The following is a 14569-nucleotide window of genomic DNA, read 5'->3' as shown; positions in this document are numbered from 1 at the left end:
GTCAACTGTTGAAACAGGATAAATTTCATCTTGTAGGTTAGCCGTGGAGGAGTGGCAAGTCAGAAATGTGTTACTGTCCCCATGCCATCTTGCTCATACTCCAGCAGGGTAGTCTGGGAAGTGTGGGTCATGCCATTTTCTCTTCTTAAAATGCCTTGTCTATTCATAAGGAACCATAAACCATCCTGTCTTCATCTTTTAATATAGAATATTGCCACTAAATGTTTGTAATACTTTATTGCATTTTCATGATTGCAGCTCTAAATCAAATCAAATCTGGGAGCTTGTGCCACAGACCAAATGATATTCAGCTAAAGATCAGAGATCCAGCCTTCAAATTGGTCCCTCTTTCCCTCCTCACTGTCATTTCTTTATGTTCTTTTTGCATTTGAGGCAAATGCATTTCACCCAAACCTGAGGATGCATTCTGAGAGGGATGCGAGTTTCCATTAACTCCCTATTTAACATCCATCACTACATTTAACCTCTCATATAAAGTCCCCAGTTCTTTGCCCTAAAAATAGCTAGGGGCTGAAATGGGAATCAAAATGAGGATTAGTGTCAGCTGTGGTTTCAAGTATCAGAAATCCACTGATGGTAAATGCCAGTCAATTCCCCTTACTCTCCTTCTGCTTGCCTTCACATTCACCCTGCGGGGCTGCGTCCAGACACCTCCCCAGTCTTCCTAACCAGGATTCACCCACATTAATGAACACTAGATAGAAAAACCTCAGTGGAGTGCTACTTACCCTTTAAAAATTTCTGGAAAATTGGTCAATTTTCCTTTGGAAATTTGACCTTGCACAAATCTTTTGTAAAATAAAATTATAGGCTTCCTGTCAACAAACCCGATACAATGTGCCTTACCAACTCTTAATATAAATGCAAAACTGCAATGATTTAGGCTACATATATCCTGATGAAATGAAACTTTAAGTTCTAGCAATTTAAAATAACACACCAAAGTCTTTTGTTCATTTCTCACAAAATCTAAACACATAGACACACACATTCACACCACACATTATTTAAAGAAGTAGAAAGAAGTGGGTTGCAATAGAATTCTCTGCATTGGTATTCACATCTTTTTATTTAAACTTAATGGGGTCATGGCAATGTGGATTTTTTTAAACTTAGTTTATTGCGACCTACTGATACTTGAGTTCTACGTCTTCTATTTTGCCCAGCAGTGAAATTAAGCTTTTCATTTCCAGATGGTAAATGAATGGCACAGTTCTTAGTTGTGAACTTTAGCTTCTGTGTTCATTTGACTAGAATAAATGAATCCAGAGAACTCCACTGTTAGTAGCCAATTAGTCATTAAGCAACACACAAACTCAAGTAAGTCGCTATAATACCAGATGGTGACCCCATGGTACATTTGCTCTCTTAGCCTGGAGGTCGGCATTTGGGAAACTGCCATGCTTCTTAGTGGCATTAAGTTTCATAGAGTTCAGAGCTAGAAGGCCATGTAGAGATGAATTAATCCTCTCATTTCACAGCTGAGACTATTGCTTCTGCACATTGGGTGCATAGATGCCAGCTGCCAAAAATAACTCTTCATTTTTACTCTGTTTTTAAAATCTACATTGTTTGCCAATAAGGAAAAGTGAGGTACAGAAAGATTAATGCCATAAAGTGGACATTTAAAAAATTCGCAATCTGGCTGGGCACGATGGCTCACTCTTGTAATCCCAGCACTTTGGGAGGCTGAGGTGGGTGTATCATTTGAAGTCAGGGGTCCGAGGCCAGCCTGGCCAACATGGTAAAACCTCACCTCTACTAAATATACAAAAATTAGCCAGGCGTGGTGGCAGGCGCCTGTAATCCCAGCTACTTGGGAGGCTGAGGCAGGATAATGGCTTGAACCCAGGAGGCAGAGGTTGTAGTGAGCTGAGATCACGCCATTGCATTCCAGTCTGGGAGACAAGAGTGAGGCTGCATTTAAAACAAAACAAAACAAAACAAAAAACTCAATCTGCAAAGCTGGAGTAATTTTGGGTTTAAATTCCAACAGTCATCTTGGTTTTCTAACAGTCCTTAACCTCATGATTAGCCATATAGATGATTTAAGATCAAAATACCATCAGGCTATAATCTCACTTTTTATATTAATAGAGACAGCAATAAGATACATTCACGGAAGGGGACATGCAGTTCCATTTTTTACATTGAAAAGTCATCATGTTACAGTTTTGCAAATGTGCTCACACACATGCACACACGGAGTCCAGTTTGATTTAAAGCTCCAGCCTGGTTTCCTTCCCTTCAGAGGCTCAGGCCTGACCTAGGCTTTCTCAACCCTCCATGGAGAGGAGGACTACAGTAGAACTGGCCTGTGCTTTCACTTTTGTTCTTCTTCCCTCTTCTGGTTTTAGCTTCTCTCAGTGTGGCAGGGAAGGAGAGGACACACTGTGGAAAACAGAAAGAAGTTTTGCCTAACTGGGCGTGTGGTAGCCTCTGCAGAGAGCCCCGAGGTGACTCCCTATCTCACTCCCATCTGCAGTTTCCTGGCCTAGGTAATCTGACCCCTCTCTTACCCCCTTAGCCTCTAGTTACTGAGGTGCCCTTGACCAGCAGACAGCCTTCTGATAGGAATACCTCAGAGGAGCTGCCAGTCGCTCATTGCCCCCAGGAGAGGGTAAGGTATCCTTGAGTTTGTTTATGAGCCCTGGTGAAACCCTTGTTTATCTGTACCCCACGGAGACACGGGATTGGAGCCAGTCAGTTAGTAAATCAGTCAGACTAAATAAAGACACAGAGACAGACATGATAAAAGCCAGTGGGCATCATTAAGGGCTTAACCAAATTACATGTGTGTGAGATGAATCTTGGCTTGATGATGGAACTGCCCAAGCCAGATTGCTTAGAATCAATCCAACTAGCAGGATCTCAGAGTATAAATGATGCATTTTGCACAGTGTACAATCTATGAGAAAGTGGGGCTCCCAAGTTTCTTGTCAGGGTTTAGGGACCCAAGATGCATTTTCCCCCAAGCAACAAAGTTATAAATGGTGATTCAGGAGCAAGGCCTCTTCTACAGAAGGCTGTTTCACCCCTAATGTGGCTGAATGACCATAGGAGCCTGAGTTCTAGGCCTAGAAGTTGGGGACCATGTCCTTCCTGGAGAGATTGAGAAGAAAGTGCTCCTCCCCTTTACTACAGCCAAGGTCAGCTTTAATTGTTTTCCTCCACTCCAGGGGCTCTGAACCTTCATTTCTCCTAAGCTCTTGCACTTCCCCTGGGTCAGCCCTGACTTCTCTAGAGTTCCAAAATCATCAGCTTTCTTCATTTCCTTATTCAAACCCTGTTGCCTCACTGAGACCAACAGGAAACCAAACAGAATTAATTAGTTCAAACTAACATTTGATTTTCTAGTAGCCTTTTCCTTTCTATAAGTGCTTAGGTCTTTGTAAAAGGGTGCTTCTGTGTTTGAAATATTACCTGGCTATAGAGGTTTGGAGGATTCAAATGGGCTACAAGATAACAATAAATCTATTATTCCCAAGTGTTGTCTCAGACTATAATTATGCCTCTGTCTCAACTGCCTCTTAGCTTCTTGGGGCAAAGCAAGCTCAATTCTGGTTTATCAGGCAATACAGCAGCATACTACCATCCACATACCTGCTGATTTCCGCCACAGAGGCAGGATGCTTCATTTCACCACTGCGGTTAGTGTTCTTGCATGTTGATACTAACTTATGTCACAGATGCATGTTGCTTTCAGTAGTCCATCACCCTTTAACTTTCTTAGGGCAAAGCACTCATTTGGAGGAATTACCTCTCTCCCATTGGATTATATTCCAGTGGAATTTTCAATCATGGTGCTCATTCTTTCTGTAGCCAATGGTCAGGCAAACCACTAGGGTAATTGCTATTTTCTTCCTTGAACTGAATGATGCAAAGACTGAAAATCTAGTGGGGATGTCCAGACAAGACCGTTGGGTCATTCCTGCCATTGGGAACTTCCAGAGATGCCTGGGCCTGTCCTTTTTGAATCCATCTTTTTTTTTTTTTTTGATCCTTCTGTGCCCCATGTCCTTCCCAAAGAATTCCTTCTTGTTGAAGTTAGCCAGAATTGGTTTCCATTGCTTGATACAAATAACACTAACTGATACAGTCCTCTGCTTCCTCTGTTACTCTGTCTGTACTTGAACATAGGGACAAGATCTCAAAAAGAAAGACATACTTTATATTCCACAGAGGGACCTCACTCCTACCCCAAGCTCTATCTCAATACTCCAACCCCAAAGCCAAACCTAGGAAGCCCTCGGAATGCTTTGGTGTTTTTCTTGTTTGATTTCTAAAGGTTTGTTGGACCCTCAGTGGAGTGTGGTTTGCCTTTTCTCTGTGAATGATGAGATTGGAATCTTCCATCTCCTCCCAGCAATCTTAGGAGCCACTCTCCCCACATTCCACTCATTTCTAGCCAGCCATGTTTCCCCAGAATTTACTTAGCAGATTGTATTGTATTTGTCTGCAAAGCTTTGGTTATACTTGTTCACCCAAATAAATCTGTTGTTGGTTGAATTCCTAACAGTGTAATAAAATGAACTGAAAAACTTCAGGCTAAGTAGAATGCTTCTTTGCATCATTTCTCAATGAAGCAGAAGACAAAATTGTTTAGAGATGCTACAAATCTAAATAAGTGCAAGTTTCATTAGGCTCTGTCCATAAACATGCTTGCTAGAAGCCTGCCATTTATTCAATATATTCACATTACTAATTACATTACCTTTGTATTTTGAAACTAGTGTCAACTGCCTAGAATCCCTGGGTGAGGTTAAGGTGTTTCCTGACTGGAATATCTTTTTGCGGTTACAGGCAAAATTCTCTTGATGAGTAGACCAAGCATCTACATTCAAAAATTGTAACATTTATTGAGCACATACTATGTACTAGGCAGTATCTGCATTTTTATGGAAATCATCTCATTTTGTCTTTAGCAGACCTATGAATAATGTCCGTCCTATTTCGCAGCTGAGGAACCAGAGAGATGACAAAACCAGCCCATGTTCAAGAAGACTGAAGGGTGAAGTCAAGAGTCAAAATCAAGCAGTCTGATGTTAGTGCTACACCGCTTTTCCAAGAAGGAAGGGAACGGATGTTTTCATACTGACCTTTGTCGGCTTACAATAGGAGATTACCCACTTGACCCAGGCTCTCGATTCTTCAGCAAAATTAACTGTAAAGTATAACCAAACATTTCTAAGTTTCCAAAAAAGAGAAAATGTTTTGGGGTGAGTTGAGTTGGCTATGTGATAGGTGATGTCCAAAGGTGGTCCCCCAATCAGCTGTGTACCCCAGTTTTCACCCCCTGGTGCAGTCTCCTCCTACTGAACCTGAGCTGGCCCTACGGCTTGCCTTTTAACTTGCCAAAGTGATGCCTGTGTAACTTCTGAAGCTACTTTATAAGGAGCCCGGCAGCTTCTATGTGAGTCTCTTGAAAAGCTCACTCTGAGGAAGAAGTCTGAGACCACCATACTAGGAGGAAGCCTAAACCAGTCACATAGAAAGATCACATGGAGAGAGAGAGAGCGCGAGAGAGAGAGAGAGAGAGAGAGAGACAGTTATGTGGCCAACCATCTGCTCTTCCATCCATCCCAGCTGAGGCAGATTGCAGCTGAGCTTTTAGATGACTCTAGCCTCAGATGCCATCTTACTGCAGTCACATGAGAGAACCCAAGTGAGAACTGGTTGGCTGAGCTCAGTCAAGCATTAAACCACTAGAGATAATCATCGCCATTTTAAGACATTCAGTTTCGGCATAGTTTGTCATGCAGCAATAGATGTCTGGAACAGTTGTCGAATGGAAGACAGACACACACGTTGAGACTATACTTTGTGTCAGATCTGGTGCCATTTTCTTTACATATATCATGGGGTAAAATGATGAACATAAAATGTTGGCACATTTTCTACCACATCACCTTCCTGTATTGACAAGGAAAACCCCATAATTTCCAGTTTAATTAAAACTCCCTTCTCTGCCAAACTTTATCCTCCCAAATAAACCATTGGTCTTTCTCTCTCAGAATGGTTTCTGTATACTTGGGATGCAGATTGACCATAAAAAAACAGACTCCCAGAGACTAGAATTGAAGACAAAGGACTTCCCTAAAGAGGCAAAAATCACCTTTGTCATAAAGACAAGAAAGAGATGGAATGGATAGATGGGGAGTGGGTCGGGAGTGGCAGAAAAAGCAAGGAAGGGTGGAGAATGTTCTCTGATAGTAAGGTAGATAAGGAACTCATGCTGACATGAGTGAACTTGGTGACGAAAAAACAGCAATGAGGAATATTGCAGTTGATTATGAATTGGGTTTTCTTCAGTGCGGAGAAACTTGAATAAAACTGGAATTGTTTCCCCCTGATTGGTTGCCTGAAAAGTCTGTGTTTCTCTGGGACTGGACTACACAGGTTGTGGCTTCAGTTAGGCTTAGATGCATTATCATGTCACGTAACCTTTCAATAATATCACGAAGCATGTCTTCTTGCCCTTGTTTGACAGATTCAGAAACTGAGGTTGAGACAGGTTAAGTACCTTGTTTAAGGTCATACAGTAACATGCAGTACGGCCAATTTTTTTTTTTTTTTTTTTTGAGGCAGAGTCTCGCTCTGTCACCCAGGCTGGAGTGCAGTGGCGCGATCTTGGCTCACTGCAAGCTCCACCTCCCGGGTTCACGCCATTCTCCTGCCTCAGCCTCCTGAGTAGCTGGGACTACCGGCGTCCGCCACCACGCCCAGCTAATTTTTTGTACTTTTTAGTAGAGACAAGGTTTCACCATGTTAACCAGGATGGTCTCCATCTCCTGACTTCGTGATCCGCCTGCCTTGGCCTCCCAAGCCAGTAATTTTAACCTAGGTTTGTTGACTCCAAAGTCCATGATTTCCCACTTCACCATTCCAGAGTAACTTCCCTGACATTATAACCTTTGTTCACAGTATCATTCTTTCTTCTATTGCTGAACTCACTTCATCTCGCATAAAGGCAGTGTCATTGGAGGAGGGGTGAGTGGGGCAGCAATGGCCCATTTATATGAATTTTTTTTTTTTTTTGAGACGGAGTTTTGCTCTGTTGCCCAGGCTGGAGTGCAGTGGTGCCAAGTGCAGCTCATTGAAACCTCCGCCTCCCAGGCGCAAGGTGATTCTTCTGCCTCAGCCTCCTGAGTAGCTGGGATTGCAGGCACCCACCACAACACCCAGCTAGTTTTTGTATTTTTAGTGGAGATGAGGTTTCACCATGTTGGCCAGGCTGGTCTCAAACTTTTGACCTCAAGCGATCTGCCCACCTTGGCCTCCCAAAGTACTGAAATTACAGATGCGAGCCCCTGTGCCCGGACTATATGAATCTTATATGTGCCATTCCCTGAATTTTCTAAGTTTCTACAAGCGGGTTTTAAAAAATGGCACATACGAATGTCAGATGACGTAATTTCTTAAAAGTCTGTTATGCGTCCTTTATCATATGCAGTTCTATTATGATGTATTAAGTGTTAAAGCAACTCATTTGATGGCACCTACAAAGAAGATAACATCCTAAGGTTATCTTGGAATGATACCTTTTAACAATAAGAGCTGCTGCTTCTGTTTATTATAAACCTAGATTAAAAAAAGACTTGACAATAAAAGATTGGGTTTTGATTCCTTCTCTCTTTTTGGTGACAGCAGTTGCTCACGAACCTTTTCCCATCAGTTTCCTATCTATTTCCGTTTAAAAGGGAACAAAACTGTTTAGCATTCTCCTGGCACATTTGTGTCAGAATGCAGGTATGCTGCGCGGAAGGACATGCAATATCTTAGTCTGTTATCATAAAAATATTCATCCTGAATTTCCATGACAAAAAAGTACAACTTTATTTCTAACTGATCGTATGCATTTCCTATTTAACATATAAAATTATGAAATCTGAAATTTGCTGCTCAAACAGTAGCATATATACAACAGCAAATCATGATTATACAGAAATGCATACCTGGTGTGTCCTCACAGTCACCTTCTGGCAGTTTCACCTCCAGCAACACAGGCCAGATAGTAGCAGGGAATTTCACACCAGCCAATCGGACTAGATAACAGTTCTGATTTTCTAATTAAAGATTTGGGAGAAATGCTAAAATAAGAATTGGCAGTTATTTGTGAATCTCAGCTATTTGTGTTTTCCCTATACCCCATCTCTAAGCTTTTTAGACAGATGTCAGTATTTAAAAAAAATAACAGGAAGAAAGGTAGTACAGAGGCGGTAAGAGAAAATGGGCTTTGGTTGACCCTGGATCTCTCTTTTACTGGACAACTGACTTTGGGCATTTCCTGAATATCTTTGAGGTTCTGTTTCGCTACCTCTAAAATGGAGGTAAATGTGCTTATTGTGAGTGTTCAAATGATGCAATGGGTGATGCTATGTGTCTGGTACCAGCAACATAGGAGGAGGACAAGAATCCAAAGCTTGCTTCCTCTGCAACATCTGAAGCAGAAAGATGAGGCTATTCATTCCATCCTGCAGTCTTAAGGGTTATATCTATCACTTTCTTAAATTTACTAGTAAATAAGCCTCTTCAAGCACACAAAAGCCCGCTAGATGTAGGACCAGAGAACAGCACTTAATTTCAGGGTCCAGTTAGGGACTCATTGACTTTTCCAGACATCAGTCACCCCAGGAAAGAAAATATGAACAGCAATATTCGGCCTGAAAGTAGTTGTAGGGCCGGGTGCGGTGGCTCATGCCTGTAATCCCAGCACTTTTGCCCAGGCTGAGGCAGGCGGATCACTTGAGGTCAGGAGTTCAAGACTAGCCTGGTCAACATCTCTACTAAAAATACAAAAAAAATTAGCCAGGCATTGTGGCATGTACATGTAATCCCAGATACTCAGGAGGCTGAGGCAGGAGAATTCCTTGAACTTGGGAGGCGGAGGTTGCAGTGAGCCAAGATTGCACCACCGCACTCCAGCCTGGGCAACAAAGCAAGATTCCAAAAAAAAAAAAAAAAAAAGAAAGAAAGAAAAAAGAAGAAGGTACTTATAGGGCTGTTGTAAATATTAATGTACAATCAGTGATCTTTAAGTGCTTTGAAGAATTGTTCCATGTAATAACAAAGCATCTATCATTATATACAGAAAGAATGCTTATAAGGTGTGAGAGGTTTCTTTTTTTTTTTCTTTTTTGAGACGGAGTCTTACTCTGTCACCTAGGCTGGAGTGCAGTGGTGTGATCTCGGCTCCCTGCAACCTCCTTCTCCTGGGTTCAAGCGATTCTCCTGCTTCAGCCTCCTGAGTAGCTGGGATTAGGTGCCCGTCACCATACCCAGCTCATTTTTGCATTTTTAGTAGAGAACAGGGTTTCACCCTGTTGGTCAGACTGATCTTGAACTCCTGACCTCAGGTGATCTGCCCACCTCGGCCTCCCAAAGTGCAGGGATTACAGGCTTGAGTCACTGTGCCCGGCCGAGAGATTTCTTCTGCAACAGTCCACTGAGGTCTGCAGTATTGTTACAATCGTATTGTCCAGTGACATTTGACACAGGCCACAACCTTCTGAGAAAACAGTTTCATTAAAAAGAGGAAATGACTTTCTTTTAATTTCCAACTTTTATTTCAAGTTCGGGGTACATATACAGGATGTGCAGGTTTGTTACACAGGTAAACAAACATGTGCCGTGGTGGTTTGCTGCACACATCATCCCATTGAGGAAATGACTTTCATGTGGGCATACACTTTGTGGTCATATCTGTTTGCTGTTGGGAATCAGGGTTTTTTGCTCATTCAAACTGGTAAACTTACTGAGGCTTGTTCTCTGCTTGGATGACAGGACAGCACGAAAGACAGCTTTAATTTTATTCACCTATGTTAGGGAAGACTTTCAACCTTTCTGCCGAGTTGTGGAGCTCTGGTTCAATCTTAGAGAAAGGCAGCATGGTGGAGTGGGGCTTGGAGCCAAGGTGACTTGAATTTCCCACAGGCTCCATCACCCATGAGCTGTGTGACCTCAGGCAAGTCAATGAACCACTCTGAGCCTGTTTCTTCAACTGTAAAACAGAGATAACAACATAGCATCTTGCAGGAGTTGTGTGAAGATGAAAGCTTTAGGTACATGAAGATACAACATACAGAAGAGTTTGGCACATAATAGGTCCTCATAAATGTCCAGGAGTGCACAGAATAGTTATGTATAAATATTTGTTTTTGAAATTAAAAAATCAGAAGATAAATTATGCTAATGCTAACCTGCCCACATTATGGATGATTAGTTTGGATTCAGGATCAGATTTGGAACATGTTTTGAAACATATGCAGGGCAGAGAAATTAACATTTGAGTGCCTGGAGAATCTTAAATTTTCTAATCCCTGACTTCTGGTATAAAATTTGCAATACAGTGTAAATTTTTGGTATGCTCCCTTTTCTTTTGAACTTACTTACTTTTAATGAACAAACAAACCCACAGCATCATCTACAGTATTGGTAATTACAGCTACTAGGAGATGGAACAATAAAAATGAATCAGGAACTCTAGTTAGCAGAGGGAAGCCTAAGTCCAGAAGCTGACATAGTGAAGCTTCTAAAGATGACATAGGTGACTGATGTTGCTGCAGTGTGATTAAATGTTTATTTAGTCTGAAGGAAGTGGACATCAGCCAAAAAGGAAGGATGGCATAGTTATCTCACCCATTTGCTAAATCAAAATTAAAGAAATTATCTAGGGCATTCAGCTATTCTCTTGAGAACATAACTATTTCTTAATTACCTAACTAGAAAACTCATGTGTCTCTGGAGAATTCTTAGGAAACATTACAGAGAGTTTATGTGAACTGCAGCCTCTGGTGGCAAATGCCCCAGAGTGATTCTCTCACTTGAAATGAGTTCTCAGGTTCTGATGCAGCCGATCATCCCCTGGCAGCTTTTCCCTCCTTCCTGTCCCTTTCTACTACCACTAATCTAAGCAACTTCCCAGTTAGCTCCTGCCCCCAGCCTCTCCAGAATTACCTTCATGAAGCACAGCTCTAATCACATCAGTCTGGCTCAGACACTTTTAGCGGCTCCCCATGCCCCACATGACAAAGTACAAACTCCTTCAAACGATATTTAAGGTCTTCCATGATCTGACCTCAATGTACATTGAAACCTCATCTCATAGGTCTCCTTTATCACAGCCCTTATTCTTATCCTCATTACTAACCTCATGCATTCATTCAACAAACATTTTTAAAGTGCCACAAATCCAGCATCGTGATGGAGGATGAGCAAGACACAGCCTCTGCTCCAGGGAACTCAGAGTCTGGTGACGGGTTGGACAAGCAGAAGAGTGTTACTGAATAAAGTGCTGTTATACTTATTTGCTGAACATGCAATGAATATTTAACAAGTACCTTTGATGTGCCAGTAACACACAAGCACACAGGGCAGGGGTGTCTAACTTTTCTTAGAGTCAGCGAAAGCTTAAAAGAGGAAGTGGCATTAACCGAATCTGGAGAGAATTTCAATCAGGGACAAAGTCCACATACGGGAAAAAAGGGCTTGAGGGAGCGAAGCACGCATGATCTTGCTGAATGGCTCTTGTGGCTACAGCATAGCTGTAACATCGTTTGAAGAAAACCTCTCTTCCTGATATCAATGCTGAGCGTGTCCCCTTGATATCCCTTTAACTCAATTCGTCCCTCAGGCTTGGAGGTCACTTACTCAGGGAAGTCTCTCTTGTTGGTTCAGACAATGTTAGTCCTCAGTTATTTATTCTAAGAATGTCTTGTACTTTTTCTTTCAAACACACATAATTATAAGTAAATAATTGTCTAGGTAATTATTGAATGCCTATCTCTCCTCCCCTCATCAACCATCAAACTTTTAAGGACAGAGAGGGCAGAATCATGTCTGATCAGTTCACCTTACATGCACCGTGCCAGTTACACAGTAAATGACCTAAATATTTTTGAATGATGTATATTTGTGGCCGTTTTTCCTTTTTAGAGCTTCACCACATTACTTTTAGATATTGTACAAAACATTCCAGAATCTGGAATGTATTCTCTAGCTCCACGGGGGCTGTTCCTCACTTTGCCTGACGGCCAATAACATGCGCTGGACTCCTTTATTCCTGCCTCAACAGGAGTGTGTGCACACACAGACACACACACACACTCACGCACTCACATCCCTCTATTTATTTCTACATTTGCATCCAGAAGTAAATACGTATCAAGGGGATGTTGACCTGGTTAGAAAATCCTACTCTGGCAGAATCTTGAATATTTGCTACATAAATCCATCAGTGCAAGGGCAGACTTTATACTTAGAAACATTCAGAATTGCCATGGTTCCAAAACTTAAAAAGGCATGCAAAATTAAAAAAAAAAATCAAAATGTCTTAAAATGCTAAATATAGAGAATAACTATGGATACCAAGCCCCTTGATAATCTTACAGATAGCTCATCTAGACTCATGGCTTCAAAATATTACTTATGTGTTTGTCTTAGGGTGGGTGACCCAGAAGCCGAGCCTGATTTGTGAGCACGTGATTTCTTAAGGAAATACTCCCCAGACTGGTGAGGGAGCGGGGATGCGAACAGAGGAGAGGAAGCCCAGCAAAGGAATACTCTCAGGCAGTCTTTGGAGAGGGTGGTTTTAGCCCAATCCTGGGCGTAAAGAAACCCTGGGGCTTAAGGTGTGCCCAGAGATTTTCAGAGACAAGAGAAGTAGCCTTCCACACACCTTCCGCTCTGCACCCTTTGCCTGTCTGTCACTGGTCAAGGATTGTCCTACAACAGGAGTTCCCAGGCCCTAGGCCATGAACCGGTACTGGTCTGTGGCCTGTTAGGAACTGAGCTGTACAGCAGGAGGTGAGTGGTAGGTGAGCAAGCAAGCAAAGCTTCATCTGTATTTACAGTCACTCCCTATTACCACTTGCATTACCACCTGAGCTCACCTCCTGACATATGACACAGGGGTCCGCAACCCCCCGACCAAGGACCAGTACCAGTCCGTGGCCTGTTAGGAACTGGGCTGCACACCAGAAGATGAGCGGCGGGTAAGAGAGTGAAGCTGAGCTGCACCTCCTGTCAGAGCAGCATTAGATTCTCACAGAAGCAGGAACCCTATTGTGAACTGCATATTCGAGGGATGTAGGTTGCACGCCCCTTATGCGAATCTAGTGCCTAATGATCTGTCACTGACTCCCATCACCCTCAGATGGGACCATCTAGTTGCAGGAAAACAAGCTCAGGGTTCCTGCTGATTCTACATTATGGGGAGTTGTATTATGATTTCATTATATATTTCAATGTAATAATAATAGAAATAAAGTGCACAATAAATGTAATGTGCTTAAATCATCTCAAAACCATCCCTCTACACCACCCGGTCCATGGAAAAACTGTCTTCCATGAAACCGGTCCCCGGTGGCAAAAATGCTGGGAACCACTGTCTTAGAGAGAAGTACATTTCCAGGTATATCTTGTTCTCTAGTTGTGGGGGCCAAAGCAGCTCTAAAAGCCCAAGCCAAGGCTCCGAAGAGACACAGGTGCTGGGTGTTAGAATCAAAAGCATGAGTGGGGCTCTCAAAAAAGAAAACAAGTTACTTCAGGGAGTCCGGGTGGAGCAGTTGACTGTGTCCACTCCAGTCCTTACTGCTCTCAAAATTTCCTCCAGCTTGCACTTTTCACCTGAATTTCAGAGCCATGCATCCAACTGCCTACTTGACATCTGTGCTTGGATATCTGTGTCAGTTACTTATTGTCACAATAACGTTGTATAACACACAACCACAAAACCTTAGGTGCATATAATCACAAACTATTATATTTGCTTACAGTCTGTGGGCCAGCTGAGCAGTTCAGATTATTTGAACTGAGCTTGGAGAAGCTCGTTTCTGCATCTCTTGTCTGCTGTGGGTTTGCTGAGTGGCTTGACTAGTCTTCTTCGGGCTTTCTCAAATGTATGGGGCCTCAGCTGGGACAACTGAGCTGATTCCGCTCTGCTGCACATGTCTCATCCTCCAGCGGGATAGCCTAGGAGAGAGGGAGGGAGAAAGGAAGAAGAGAGAGAGAGAGAGAAATCGCGCGCGCGAGCGCCCTACTTTGCAAGGTAGGCAAGCAGCATTTACAGACAGAAAACAGAAGTGAGGTACCGAAACAGCTTGATTGGTTACGGCTCAGTAACCAATCAGCAGACACCATATTTGAACCTGGTCTGATCAGTTGGCCACCTGTGACCGACTGACGCTCAGCTGCTGTGATTGGCTGGGACTCAGCTATTACAAAAGTCTGCTCATGAGTTCTGCTTTCATTTAATTTAAATCTACGTTAGATTGCAGTTTGTTACATAGGGACTCAAAGTATGGAGGCAACCCCAGGTGGAATTTGGCTTCACTTAGCAAGGCTTACACCCAGAACTGGCCACTGTTCCTATCACCACATTCTATCACCAAAAGAGAGTCACTGGTTAGTTCAAACGGTGGAGAAATGACTTCACCTTTGACGGAGGAGCTTTAGAGTCCATTTCTGTAATCAGCCTACCAAATGTCTAACAGGCATCTGCTTTATTGGTGGCAGTTGAGCAGAGTTCCATTGTTAAAGATTTACAGGA

The 14569-nt window shown here is 42.6% G+C and overlaps 1 long non-coding RNA gene across 1 annotated transcript; it reads right to left on the bottom strand.

The window, feature by feature from the left end:
- Positions 1 to 9564: 9564 nt before the first annotated feature.
- Positions 9565 to 11298, bottom strand: LOC141410231 (uncharacterized). The gene is made up of 2 exons (XR_012434485.1): positions 11171 to 11298; positions 9565 to 10021 (listed from the first exon to the last, which is right to left on the bottom strand). It is a non-coding gene; the product is annotated as an uncharacterized lncRNA (long non-coding RNA).
- Positions 11299 to 14569: the final 3271 nt, after the last annotated feature.

This window comes from Macaca fascicularis, chromosome 4 (assembly GCF_037993035.2).
Source record: "Macaca fascicularis isolate 582-1 chromosome 4, T2T-MFA8v1.1".
Classification (NCBI taxonomy): Eukaryota; Metazoa; Chordata; class Mammalia; order Primates; family Cercopithecidae; genus Macaca; species Macaca fascicularis.
This window is presented reverse-complemented; position numbering and strand designations above follow the sequence as displayed.